The sequence below is a fragment of the Rattus norvegicus genome, chromosome 5, assembly GCF_036323735.1.
Source record: "Rattus norvegicus strain BN/NHsdMcwi chromosome 5, GRCr8, whole genome shotgun sequence".
NCBI classification, from domain to species: Eukaryota; Metazoa; Chordata; class Mammalia; order Rodentia; family Muridae; genus Rattus; species Rattus norvegicus.
Genome location: NC_086023.1, coordinates 114,461,815 through 114,476,603, shown reverse-complemented (window position 1 = coordinate 114,476,603; position 14,789 = coordinate 114,461,815). Strand labels below are relative to the sequence as shown.

At 39.6% G+C, this 14,789-nt stretch overlaps 1 protein-coding gene across 11 annotated transcripts in view; it reads left to right on the top strand.

Moving 5' to 3' along the window:
- Caap1 (caspase activity and apoptosis inhibitor 1) overlaps positions 1–14,789 on the top strand; it is a 101,057-nt gene that overhangs the window by 53,444 nt on the left and 32,824 nt on the right. The gene's annotated exons all lie outside the window — the stretch shown is intronic.

Below are 14,789 nucleotides of genomic sequence, written 5' to 3'. Positions count from 1 at the left end.
GCTATATTTGCTATAGCGGAAGTTTGAAGTAGAATATGTGTGAGAGAGAATGAACTGGACATATTAAAGATTGTTACATGCCTGATTTAAAAAAGAAACTTCTTTTTTTATGTTGAAATCTTGAGCTTCCTGAAAATGATTGAAAATAGGAATTTTGTGTTAGAAATCTGTTGTAATGAAAACATGTAATTCTACTGCTACCACATGACCTCCAATTCAGGGACAGTCACCGAATGTCTCTAGGATGTTGAGCATGAAGATGAGGGTACAATATCTTTATGTGAGTAATTCTTTTGTTAAAGTGAGGGAAATCCTTGGGTGATATTTAACTAATAATTAAGGTTTTTTTTTTTTTTTTTTTTTTCGGAGCTGGGGACTGAACCCAGGGCCTCTAACACTGAGCTAAATCCCCAACCCAGTAGTTAAGTTTTTAAAAGACCAAATTCTCCACCGAATGTCAAATAGTTCTACCATGATTAGAAAAGTGACTCAAATGTGGGTTTTATTGGGGGTGGTGTTTCTATTATGGGGACATTACCTGGCTTGTAGTCCAGGCCGGCCTCCATCTAACTTGCATTCTGCCTCTAGTTATACACTTAAGCCTCCAGGGATTAATGGTGTGTGCCACCAAGTCCGGCTTGACCCAGAACTTGAATGCTGTGTGGCAGCTGATAATGGGTTCTCAGCATTAATGAGCCATGGTCCTAAGTACAGTGTCTATAGAATGCCACCAATTCCATAGGGTTTCTAGGCTGGATAGTATAGATCTTTTGTCAGAACTTGTTTTCAGTTGAACATTAGACCCTAGGTTAGGATCTGACTAGAGGAATTCTCCACAGTTTGAACAGTATTACAGATATAAATACAGTAAAATATGCACTTTTTATTTCCATTCTCAAGCTGGACAACAAATGATTGATTGTATAATTTGAGTAGACTAAAGATGTTAAAATTTCTCAGTTCAGTTTTTTTTTTTATAAAATGTAGGAAAAGAAACTTCAGTTACTCATTTTCTTGATTGTGCCTGTTGTCTTACAAACTAAAAGATCAGTGCTTTAACTAAAATTTTATATTATTCCTCCCCCCTCCCCCATTTTACCTGTCAATTTATGCCAAGACAGTATAAGAAGTTACAAGGGTAAATATCTATAGCGTGGTCATTTTAGTCAGACAGCAAGTTGCTGCAAATCATTCAAAACCAACCAACTTCAGATGCAAAACAAGGATCAGAAAACCTGACTGGACAGTGGGTTTAAGCCATTCAGTGAATCATTGTAACTTCACTAGCCATCGGTACAGCAGATATTGTCACACAGACCAGTTCTCATTTAGTCTCACAAGATAGAGACCTGGCACTTAACAGTTCCTCATATTCTTCGCCTAGTCTGTCACATATTCTTGATTCCTTTGCCACATCATGTCCTGTCCAGAAATATGGTAGTCTAGGTGATTCTTTCCCTCCTGTCCTGTGTAGCCCATGTACTGATACCCTATGAAGCTATTGCCAGTAAGTGACCTCCAAGACTATGGTGAGGTCATTTTTCTAAATGTCAGAGGCAGTCCTGCTTCTGAATTAATGCCAGCTGCACCTTCTCTATGTCAGTTATATTCCTTTCATGGTCATTTGCCTTACTTCTAGTTGAGCAAGTTTTGGCTCACTAAGTTTATCAATAAATTCCCCCATAGAGTTACTATAATTTTTAATCCTGTAATCAACCTTACTACTGATATGGTAGAAAAGGTCTCTGGATTAATTACATTTATTTCTTTGGATAGAAAATATAAGATAAGCCCAGGTCTAAGCATATAAGGTCTTGTTACACTAGTTTTAGGATAAAGGAAAGGGAAGAATTCCTCAGGGATCTGCTTTTTCTTCATATTCAAGAAGGGGTAGTAGAGAAGCAATACACCTGGCCCTATAAGATGGCTGTGTTCTTCAGACACTGGTGGCAGACAGTACCACTCACAGCAGCATAGTCAGTCAGGTTGGCAGCCATCTTCTTAGTTTTACATTGTCATCTTATATTCAAGTAGACCTTAAAAAAATGATTTTCTGTTTTCAGTTTGTGTGTGTGTGTGTGTGTGTGTGTGTGTGTGTGTGTGTGTGTGTGTGTGAATGCAGATTCCTCTGGAGCCGCTGGAGCTAGAGTTAACAGCAGTTGTGAGCAGCTTTCTGAGTACTGGGAACCCAACTGCGATCCCTTTAAAGGGCAGTAGATATTTTACTCACTCTACCAGCTCCAGTAGACTTTTTGAGATGAACGTTTTTAAGTAAAAGTCAATTTTACTTATTTTTGCATGTGTGGCCTCACATTTGTGTGTGTGTGTGTGTGTGTGTGTGTGTGTGTGTGTGAGTGATCTGCGAAGTTGGAGACAGTTGATCACCAGAGCAAGCTGGCTACTTAGCCCAGGTACAGGTGAGATCTTGGTTCAATTGGAGAGGTCTTCCTCAGTGAGAGAGCAATGGAAGAGTTCGAGTGTCATCCTCCAGCCTCACATGTGTGAACTTGAATACACCTACTCATAATCTCACATATAACACTGTAAAATAGATGCACTGTGATGTAATGAACATGAGGGTTAAAAACAAAGCATTCAGATTCTGCACTGAGCAGCTGTGTAATCTTGTCCAAATAGCCATAAATGAGGGAAATAGCCACGTGTATAATTTTTTTACAGCTCCTATAGTCTGTAATTCTAATATAGGAGACCCTACAATTTATGAAACAGAGCCCTTAGGTTCAATTGTTCCTTAGCTCCTCCAAAGTGGTTGCTATCCTTTGTTTCTTGCTACTCCTTGGTGTGAGCTGTGGTCTAGTTGTGATTTTTTTCTTTACCCAATTAATGTCCTCAATGTCAGAATTTCTTAGTATGTATACTGCTATAATTATTCATGTTTTACCATAAACAGATTATTTTAACATATCATTTTATTGTAAGTAATCTCAAGTTGAGGTTTTTTATTTAAGTGAAATTTCTTTCTCATGCAATATATTCTGGTCAGTTTCCCTTCCCACAACTCCTCTTAGATCCTTCCTATCCAGCAAACTCCACATCAGAAAACAAACAGGCAAAGAACAACAAAAACAGGGCAGAATGTAGGAAAAAACAGAACACGTGGACACACATAGAACAGAACTCAAAAACACAAAATTGGAAACTACAATGTACATGGTGTTGGTTTTCCTCCCAATGCTTACAGTGGGAAGAACAGTTTCATTTTATCCCTGGCCTTTGCTACTCAGAGATAACCACTTTCAAGTCTTCCGCTGTCCTGCAGCATTTGCCTCTACATCACCAGATACCACGATCCTTATACTGTTCTCTGATATTTCTGCCCTAGATGGTACCTGTTCCTCTACGATGGACTATGGAGATTAAACCAGTTCCTGTACCTTTTCCCTAAATGCACACCTCCCTTCACCCTCATACAGAAGGGCTCACCTTTTCTGCTAAAGTTAGCTTTTGGTATTTGCATTAGTTTGTCTGTATAATTACTCTCCAGCAGGATTTGTGACTTGCGTATGGGACCTTCTTTGGTCCTGTTTTTGCAGTTATTCTGGAGTAATGTGATTGATTGCCTTATTGCCTCAGTTTCTGAGGGTTCTGTATAGCAGACACTAACTGAGACCTAAATATAAATCTGAATTGGATTCAGAGACACATTGGATTGTGTTCCTTCTTTTCCGTTTTCTTTTTGGCACTTTGAATGACTCACTATTGGGAGATGATCTTGATTGGTTGGTTATACCTCTCACATTGGATCTCCATTTTGAGAGCAATCTGTCTTCCTCTTTAGCTTTTGCTCCCATTTTGATGACACGCCTATTCTGGTAGCTTCCTTTTTTTTTTTTTTTTTTTTTTTTTTTTTTTATTAACTTGAGTATTTCTTATATACATTTCAAGTGTTATTCCCTTTCCCGGTTTCCGGGCAAAATCCCCCTCCCCCCTCCCCTTCCTTATGGGTGTTCCCCTCCCAACCCTCCCCCCATTGCCGCCCTCCCCCCATAGTCTAGTTCACTGGGGGTTCAGTCTTAGCAGGACCCAGGGCTTCCCCTTCCACTGGTGCTCTTACTAGGATATTCATTGCTACCTATGGGGTCAGAGTCCAGATCAGTCCATATATAGTCTTTAGGTAGTGGCTTAGTCCCTGGAAGCTCTGGTTGCTTGACATTGTTGTACTTTTGGGGTCTCGAGCCCCTTCAAGCTCTTCCAGTTCTTTCTCTGATTCCTTCAACGGGGGACCTATTCTCAGTTCAGTGGTTTGCTGCTGGCATTCGCCTCTGTATTTGCTGTATTCTGGCTGTGTCTCTCAGGAGCGATCTACATCCGGCTCCTGTCGGTCTGCACTTCTTTGCTTCATCCATCTTGTCTAATTGGGTGGCTGTATATGTATGGGCCACATGTGGGGCAGGCTCTGATTGGGTGTTCCTTCAGTCTCTGTTTTAATTTTTGCCTCTCCCTTCCCTGCCAAGGGTATTCTTTTTCCTCATTTAAAGAAGGAGTGAAGCATTCACATTTTGATCATCCATCTTGAGTTTCGTTTGTTCTAGGGATCTAGGGTAATTCAAGCATTTGGGCTAATAGCCACTTATCAATGAGTGCATACCATGTATGTCTTTCTGTGATTGGGTTAGCTCACTCAGGATGATATTTTCCAGTTCCAACCATTTGCCTACGAATTTCATAAACTCGTTGTTTTTGATAGCTGAGTAATATTCCATTGTGTAGATGTACCACATTTTCTGTATCCATTCCTCTGTTGAAGGGCATCTCGGTTCTTTCCATTTTCTGGCTATTATAAATAAGGCTGCGATGAACATAGTGGAGCACGTGTCTCTTTTATATGTTGAGGCATCTTTTGGGTATATGCCCAAGAGAGGTATAGCTGGATCCTCAGGCAGTTCAATGTCCAATTTTCTGAGGAACCTCCAGACTGATTTCCAGAATGGTTTTACCAGTCTGCAATCCCACCAACAATGGAGGAGTGTTCCTCTTTCTCCACATCCTCGCCAGCATCTGCTGTCACCTGAGTTTTTGATCTTAGCCATTCTGACTGGTGTGAGGTGAAATCTCTGGGTTGTTTTGATTTGCATTTCCCTTATGACTAAAGATGTTGAACATTTCTTTAGGTGTTTCTCAGCCATTCGGCATTCCTCAGCTGTGAATTCTTTGTTTAGCTCTGAACCCCATTTTTTAATAGGGTTATTTGTTTCCCTGCGGTCTAACTTCTTGAGTTCTTTGTATATTTTGGATATAAGGCCTCTATCTGTTGTAGGATTGGTAAAGATCTTTTCCCAATCTGTTGGTTGCCGTTTTATCCTAACCACCGTGTCCTTTGCCTTACAGAAGCTTTGCAGTTTTATGAGATCCCATTTGTCAATTCTTGATCTTAGAGCATAAGCCATTGGTGTTTTGTTCAGGAAATTTTTTCCAGTGCCCATGTGTTCCAGATGCTTCCCTAGTTTTTCTTCTATTAGTTTGAGTGTGTCTGGTTTGATGTGGAGGTCCTTGATCCACTTGGACTTAAGCTTTGTACAGGGTGATAAGCATGGATCGATCTGCATTCTTCTACATGTTGCCCTCCAGTTGAACCAGCACCATTTGCTGAAAATGCTATCTTTTTTCCATTGGATGGTTTTGGCTCCTTTGTCAAAAATCAAGTGACCATAGGTGTGTGGGTTCATTTCTGGGTCTTCAATTCTATTCCATTGGTCTATCTGTCTGTCTCTGTACCAATACCATGCAGTTTTTATCACTATTGCTCTGTAATACTGCTTGAGTTCAGGGATAGTGATTCCCCCTGAAGTCCTTTTATTGTTGAGGATAGCTTTAGCTATCCTGGGTTTTTTGTTATTCCAGATGAATTTGCAAATTGTTCTGTCTAACTCTTTGAAGAATTGGATTGGTATTTTGATGGGGATTGCATTGAATCTGTAGATTGCTTTTGGTAAAATGGCCATTTTTACTATATTAATCCTGCCAATCCATGAGCATGGGAGATCTTTCCATCTTCTGAGGTCTTCTTCAATTTCTTTCCTCAGTGTCTTGAAGTTCTTATTGTACAGATCTTTTACTTGCTTGGTTAAAGTCACACCGAGGTACTTTATATTATTTGGGTCTATTATGAAGGGTGTCGTTTCCCTAATTTCTTTCTCGGCTTGTTTCTCTTTTGTATAGAGGAAGGCAACTGATTTATTTGAGTTAATTTTATACCCAGCCACTTTGCTGAAGTTGTTTATCAGCTTTAGTAGTTCTCTGGTGGAACTTTTGGGATCACTTAAATATACTATCATGTCATCTGCAAATAGTGATATTTTGACTTCTTCTTTTCCGATCTGTATCCCCTTGATCTCCTTTTGTTGTCTGATTGCTCTGGCTAGAACTTCTAGAACTATATTGAATAAGTAGGGAGAGAGTGGGCAGCCTTGTCTAGTCCCTGATTTTAGTGGGATTGCTTCAAGTTTCTCTCCATTTAGTTTAATGTTAGCAACTGGTTTGCTGTATATGGCTTTTACTATGTTTAGGTATGGTCCTTGAATTCCTATTCTTTCCAGGACTTTTATCATGAAGGGGTGTTGAATTTTGTCAAATGCTTTCTCAGCATCTAATGAAATGATCATGTGGTTTTGTTCTTTCAGTTTGTTTATATGATGGATCACGTTGATGGTTTTCCGTATATTAAACCATCCCTGCATGCCTGGGATGAAGCCTACTTGATCATGGTGGATGATTGTTTTAATGTGCTCTTGAATTCGGTTTGCCAGAATTTTATTGAGTATTTTTGCGTCGATATTCATAAGGGAAATTGGTCTGAAGTTCTCTTTCTTTGTTGTGTCTTTGTGTGGTTTAGGTATAAGAGTAATTGTGGCTTCGTAGAAGGAATTCGGTAGGGCTCCATCTGTTTCAATTTTGTGGAATAGTTTGGATAATATTGGTATGAGGTCTTCTATGAAGGTTTGATAGAATTCTGCACTAAACCCGTCTGGACCTGGGCTCTTTTTGGTTGGAAGACCTTTAATGACTGCTTCTATTTCCTTAGGAGTTATGGGGTTGTTTAACTGGTTTATCTGTTCCTGATTTAACTTCGATACCTGGTATCTGTCTAGGAAATTGTCCATTTCCTGAAGATTTTCAAATTTTGTTGAATATAGGTTTTTATAGTAAGATCTGATGATTTTTTGAATTTCTTCTGAATCTGTAGTTATGTCTCCCTTTTCATTTCTAATTTTGTTAATTTGGACGCACTCTCTGTGTCCTCTCGTTAGTCTGGCTAAGGGTTTATCTATCTTGTTGATTTTCTCAAAGAACCAACTTTTGGTTCTGTTGATTCTTTCTATGGTCCTTTTTGTTTCTACTTGGTTGATTTCAGCTCTGAGTTTGATTATTTCCTGCCTTCTACTCCTCCTGGGTGTATTTGCTTCTTTTTGTTCTAGAGCTTTTAGGTGTGCTGTCAAGCTGCTGACATATGCTCTTTCCTGTTTCTTTCTGCAGGCACTCAGCGCTATGAGTTTTCCTCTTAGCACAGCTTTCATTGTGTCCCATAAGTTTGGGTATGTTGTATCTTCATTTTCATTAAATTCTAAAAAGTTTTTAATTTCTTTTTTTATTTCTTCCTTGACCAGGTTATCATTGAGTAGAGCATTGTTCAATTTCCACGTATACGTGGGCATTCTTCCCTTATTGTTATTGAAGACCAGTTTTAGGCCGTGGTGGTCCGATAGCACGCATGGGATTATCTCTATCTTTCTGTACCTGTTGAGGCCCGTTTTTTGACCAATTATATGGTCAATTTTGGAGAAAGTACCATGAGGAGCTGAGAAGAAGGTATATCCTTTTGCTTTAGGATAGAATGTTCTATAAATATCCGTTAAGTCCATTTGGCTCATGACTTCTCTTAGTCTGTCGACATCACTGTTTAATTTCTGTTTCCATGATCTGTCCATTGATGAGAGTGGGGTGTTGAAGTCTCCCACTATTATTGTGTGAGGTGCAATGTGTGTTTTGAGCTTTAGTAAGGTTTCTTTTACGTATGTAGGTGCCCTTGTATTTGGGGCATAGACATTTAGGATTGAGAGTTCATCTTGGTGGATTTTTCCTTTGATGAATATGAAGTGTCCTTCCTTATCTTTTTTGATGACTTTTAGTTGGAAATTGATTTTATTTGATATTAGAATGGCTACTCCAGCTTGCTTCTTCTGACCATTTGCTTGGAAAGTTGTTTTCCAGCCTTTCACTCTGAGGTAGTGTCTGTCTTTGTCTCTGAGGTGTGTTTCCTGTAGGCAGCAGAATGCAGGGTCCTCATTGTGTATCCAGTTTGTTAATCTATGTCTTTTTATTGGGGAGTTGAGGCCATTGATATTGAGAGATATTAAGGAATAGTGATTATTGCTTCCCTTTATATTCATATTTGGATGTGAGGTTATGTTTGTGTGCTTTCATTCTCTTTGTTTTGTTGCCAAGACGATTAGTTTCTTGCTTCTTCTAGGGTATAGCTTGCCTCCTTATGTTGGGCTTTACCATTTATTATCCTTTGTAGTGCTGGATTTGTAGAAAGATATTGTGTAAATTTGGTTTTGTCATGGAATATCTTGGTTTCTCCATCAATGTTAATTGAGAGTTTTGCTGGATACAGTAACCTGGGCTGGCATTTGTGTTCTCTTAGGGTCTGTATGACATCAGTCCAGGATCTTCTGGCCTTCATAGTTTCTGGCGAGAAGTCTGGTGTGATTCTGATAGGTCTCCCTTTATATGTTACTTGACCTTTTTCCCTTACTGCTTTTAATATTCTTTCTTTATTTTGTGCGTTTGGTGTTTTGACAATTATGTGACGGGAGGTGTTTCTTTTCTGGTCCAATCTATTTGGAGTTCTGTAGGCTTCTTGTATGTCTATGGGTATCTCTTTTTTTAGGTTAGGGAAGTTTTCTTCTATGATTTTGTTGAAGATATTTACTGGTCCTTTGAGCTGGGAGTCTTCACTCTCTTCTATACCTATTATCCTTAGGTTTGATCTTCTCATTGAGTCCTGGATTTCCTGTATGTTTTGGACCAGTAGCTTTTTCCGCTTTACATTATCTTTAACAGTTGAGTCAATGATTTCTATGGAATCTTCTGCTCCTGAGATTCTCTCTTCTATCTCTTGTATTCTGTTGGTGAAGCTTGTATCTACAGCTCCTTGTCTCTTCTTTTGGTTTTCTATATCCAGGGTTGTTTCCATGTGTTCTTTCTTGATTGCTTCTATTTCCATTTTTAATTCCTTCAACTGTTTGATTGTGTTTTCCTGGAATTCTTTCAGGGATTTTTGTGATTCCTCTCTGTAGGCTTTTACTTGTTTATTAATGTTTTCCTGTGCTTCCCTAAGTGTGTTCATGTCTTTCTTGAAGTCCTCCAGCATCATGATCAAATATGATTTTGAAACTAGATCTTGCTTTTCTGGTGTGTTTGGATATTCCATGTTTGTTTTGGTGGGAGAATTGGGCTCCGATGATGGCATGTAGTCTTGGTTTCTGTTGCTTGGGTTCCTGCGCTTGCCTCTCGCCATCACATTATCTCTAGTGTTACTTTGTTCTGCTATTTCTGACAGTGGCTAGACTGTCCTATAAGCCTGTGTGTCAGGAATGCTGTAGACCTGTTTTCCTCTCTTTCAGTCAGTTATGGGGACAGAGTGTTCTGCTTTCGGGTGTGTAGTTTTTCCTCTCTACAGGTCTTCAGCTGTTCCTGTGGGCCTGTGTCTTGAGTTCACCAGGCAGCTTTCTTGCAGCAGAAAATTTGGTCTTACCTGTGGTCCCGAGGCTCAGGTTCGCTCGTGGGGTGCTGCCCACGGGCTCTCTGCAGCGGCAGCAACCAGGAAGACCTGTGCCGCCCCTTCCGGGAACTTCAGTGCACCAGGGTTCCAGATGGTCTTTGGCTTTTTCCTCTGGCGTCCGAGATGTGTGTGCAGGGAGCAGTCACTTCTGGTTTCCCAGGCTTGTCTGCCTCTCTGAAGGTTTAGCTCTCCCTCCCCCTGGTAGCTTCCTTTTAAAGACAGCATGAGCAATATAATGTTTTGGGTCATTGACGTAACTCATTCTGGCCCAGTTCTGAACAAGCCTTACCAACAAAACTTTATGAGGAAAGGAATATAAACTTCAAGTCATCAGAAGCACCATGCCATGCCTGTCAGCTTAACTCTGAAGCTCTTAAGAGTCCATTTGTCACCGATTTTTGATCCTTAATGTGTATTGTCTCTCTTCCTTTGGAAGCTTTCAGAGTCTGATCTTTTGTCCTCTGTTCTGCAATTGCCTGATGAAGTGTCAGGGTGTGGATTTTCATGCCATTCAGCTTTGGGAAGCTTTTAAAGTATTACTTCTTGGGTAAGTGTTCTCTGTTGTGGCTTTATGTCTTACTGGGTTATCTGATTTAAAATTCATTTTTTTTTTCAGTTTTCAACTTTTTCCTTCCTCTTTCTCACATACTTTCTCAATTTTCTTTCCCAGTATTCTCTGTAGTAAAGAAAGATTACATTTTTAACTTCCTAGAGATCTTGCTGCTCTTACCTTGTGAATATTTCCTTTTAAACCTGACATGAAATATTTGTGTCTAGAAGGTAGTGGTTCCAGGATGGAACTTATGTCCTGGTCAGCCGTGTTGGTCAAGCTTGGACCTCAGACTGACCTTCATCTTAGTAGGGCAACCTCTGATCCTCTCAGGAGACAGTCATATGAGGTACATGTATGCAGTCAGCGTCATGGTCCTTTGTTTATTCTGTGCTTTTAATGTTTTAACTGTAATATGTTGTGGGGAATTTCTTCTCTGGTCCAGTCTTATTCAGAACTCTGTAGGTCTCTGGTACCTAAAGGCGTCTCTCTGAATTTTCTTTGATTTTCCTGAAAATGTCTCTACATCTTCACTGTGGTCTTAGTGTCCTTTTTTATGTACCTACTTTGAAGGTTAGGTCTTTTTATGGTATCCCAGAGCTCTTTTGTGTCCCATTCATATTTTAAAAAAATGTTTAAATCAGGCTTTACTGAATGGTCTGGTTCCCCACATTGTCTTTCAGTAATGTTTCTCACGTAATCCTTCTGTTGGTGAGGCCATCCACCCAAGTTCCTATTTACCTGACATCTTCATTTCCAGCACCCTTTCAGTTTGGCTTTTCTTCAGCAGCTCTACCTATCTTTACTGAATTCTGTTTTTCTACCCTGGAGTGGCCTCCACATTTCTGGGCTCATTGTTTGAAGTGTCTTTGTAAACTCTCTGAGTTGTCTGAACGTAGTTAAAATCATCCTTTCAAGGTCTGTCTGGAAGATCTTCCACAGTATTACTTGGGAGTGACTTTTGGGTGTGACAGTTTTTATACATGTTCCTGGGCCTGTTCATGCGTGTTTGTGTGTGCTTGTGTGTCTCTCTGTGTGTGTATATGTGTGTTTGTGAGTTATTTTTTTCCACCCTGAGACTTGTGTATCTGAACTACTTTGTTAAGTGCATCTTTCTTTTGCTCTAATAACATTTCTTCTTGCAATGTAGGCATAAACGGTGTTCGGGAGAGGGATTATGTTGTAAGAGGGCTGAGCTGTTGTGTTTTCTTGTGGAACTGGTACTGCAGGCTGCAGGGTGTAGCCCTAGTTTTGTTGTGAGAATCGACTACTGACTTCACATACTGTCCAAGAGTAGGCACACTCTTGACTGTTTTCTTCTGCCTTCTGATGTGCTCTCCAAGTAAGTTGGCAGTTGGTGCAAGGAGTTTATGGGAAGCTAGTAAGGAAAGCCTTGGATCCAGAGGTGCAGGGCCTGTCTGGGAGATCTGAAAAGCAAGCTTCTGGAGAAGGAAAAGGCAGCTTATAGGGAAGGAAGGAATAGGGATAGGAGACTCAACAGTAGTGAGGCAGCAAGCAGGTGTTTTGATTATAAAAGTAGAAAGTGCTTCAGATTTAAAACCTATAACTATAGATTTAAAAGGACTAATATTTTAATATTCCTTTAAAATATTAAATGAATGAATAGAATTAAAAGTACATTATTTTTATACTTGTTTATTTAGCATATCTTCTCTATATAGAATATGTTTTTTTTTATCAAAGTTCAAAAAAGATCAAGAAATCTTGTAATAGGTCTGCCCAAAGTAAACACTTTTAGTGTGAAATTTTAAAACAAGGTTTGATTTCTTATGTAATATTCAGGATCACCAGATATATTTATATTGCTTCCTTTAATGTTTGTAGGCATATGATAACATAGTTGGAAAACTAAAAACCAAACAAAACCTTCTCTGACTGAAGAGGAAAGTGTGACATACTTTTTTTTTTTTTTTGGTTCTTTTTTTTCGGAGCTGGGGACCGAACCCAGAGCCTTGCGCTTCCTAGGTAAGCGCTCTACCACTGAGCTAAATCCCCAGCCCCTGACATATTTTTTAAAATCTCTCTCTCTTAGTGAAAAAGATATCTTCAGAGTGATTATTTTATTGATAAACATTGATATAATAGCTTTTTGCAAGACTTTGCTAATAGTTAATGTAGAAGAAAATAATATATCAATAACACTAAGATAGCAAATTATAATTTGAGTATGGGGACTTTTACTTATGATATTAACCCTTTTTATTTCTACAAAAACTTTGGAATGTATAGAAAGAGAAAAGGCATTTATTGTGTTCCCTTAGTTGCAGCTAAATTTAAACATTAAAATACTGTATATTCTTATCAAATTTCATATTTATAGTTCTTCCCTGCTATTAACATTAAACTATGTAAACTGAGTACTTATGCAGTGTGTAAGAAAAAGTTTTTGTTTGACACTAGTTTATCAGATTGCTGCTCGAGTCAATGGAGAGAAAGACTAACTGTTGCATGGTTACATGTGGAGGTCAGCCTCTGATTGATGTAATGCCTGTTCATACAGTTAACATCACTACCCACTTTAAGATTCATCTTTCCCCTTCAGTCTGTAGATGGAAAATTGACTTGAAAATCTGTTTTGTCAGACATGAATTTTAGTCTGTGTCAAAAAAATCTCTCATGTAGCTTACAAGTTTCTCTGTTGAGTAAATGAAATGCACCTCTACCAGTTGCAGACTGGGGACAAGACAATTGACAATCTAAGGTCTTGGTTTTCATGACTCTACTGCTTCACGGACCAATGCTAATTGTTTTCTAAAGCTTGCTAGTCCTTAATGAAGGATAAACATGTTGTTGATGTAGTTTTGAACCTTCAAAATTAACTTCTAATTAAGCATATTGTTGTGAAATCCAGGAACTTTCAAATTATAGTTTCTCTAACAGTAAATCTGTAAATCGTCAGTGTTGAACACATTTTATTGCTAATTGGTTTGAAATTACTTGCCTTTTATTTCTGAGCAGTTGTTAGAAAACAAAATTTTGACTGGTATGTCAGAGTATAGAGCTTATCGAACTTAGGAACAGAAATTTAGGGTGAGTAGTTAGCCACTAGCCTACTTTGAAGCCGCCCTCTCTGAATAGCCATTTTATGTGCTTTTCCCCCTTTCCTCACTCCACTAGTAACTCCTTCCTTCTGAGTTTTCTTATCTTTCACTTTTCTTTTTCACTGAGACAGGGTTTCTCTCTACAGCTTTTGCTGTCCTGGAACTCACCCTGTAGATAAGGCTGGCCTCAAGCTCAGAGATTCCCGCTCTGACTCCTTGGTGCTGGGATCAAAGGCATATACCACCACCGCTGCTGCTGCTACCACCACCACCACCACCAGGCTCACCTTTTCTGTTTAATTGGTCATTGAAAAAAAAACTTAATATCTACTTATAAGTGAATACATACCATGCATATCCTTTCGGGTTACTCAGGCTAATCTAGTTCTATCCATTTCTGCAAATTTCATGTTTTTTAATAGTTGAGTAGCATGCCATTGTGTAAATAAACCACATTTTCTTTATCTACTCTTCAGTTGAGGGATCCAGTTTCTAGCTATTACAAATAGAGTTACAATGAACATAGTGGAACAAATGTCCTTGTGGGATGGCGGAGCACCTTTTGGGTCTCTGACCAGGGGCGGTATAGCTGGGTCTTGAGGTACAGCTATTCCCAATTTTCAGATTGATTTTTAGAGTGTTTGTATAAGTTTGCACTCCCACCAGCAATGGTGTAGTATTCTCCTTGCTTCATATCCTCACTAGCATGGGCTGTCTCTTTAAGTTTTTGGTCTTAGCCATTTTGGTTGGTGTAAAGTGAAATCTTAGTGTTGTTTTGATTTGCATTTCCTTGATGACTAAGGACATTGAACATTTCTTTACATGCTTCTCAGCCATTAAAGATTCCTCTGTTGAGAATTCTCTAGCTCCGTACCTCATTTTTTAATTGGGTTATTTGGTTTGTTGACTGTCTAACTTCTGGGAGCTAGGGGGAACTTTTGGAAGAGTTGGGGGAAGAATTGTGGGACCTGGAGGGGATAGGAATTCCACAGGAAGACCAACCGAGTCAGTTAACCTGAACCCTTGGGGACTCCCAGAGACAGAACCACCAACCAAAGAGCATACATGGGCTGGACCTAGGTCCCCAGCACATATGTAGCAGATGTGCAGCTTGGTCATTCGAGTTTTTCCCAACAGCTAGAGCGGGGCTGACCCTGACTCTGTTACCTGCCTGTGGATCCTGTTCCCCTAACTAGGCTGCCTTGTCTGGCTTCTGTGCGAGAGAATGTGCCTAGTCCTGCAGAGACTTGATGTGACCGGTGGATTTGTACCTAGAGCGTGCCTCCCCCTTCTTAGAGAAGAAGTGAAGGGGGATGGAGGGTTATGGGGGGGTGGCAGGGAGGAGGGGCTGCAATCGGGATGTAAAGTGAAT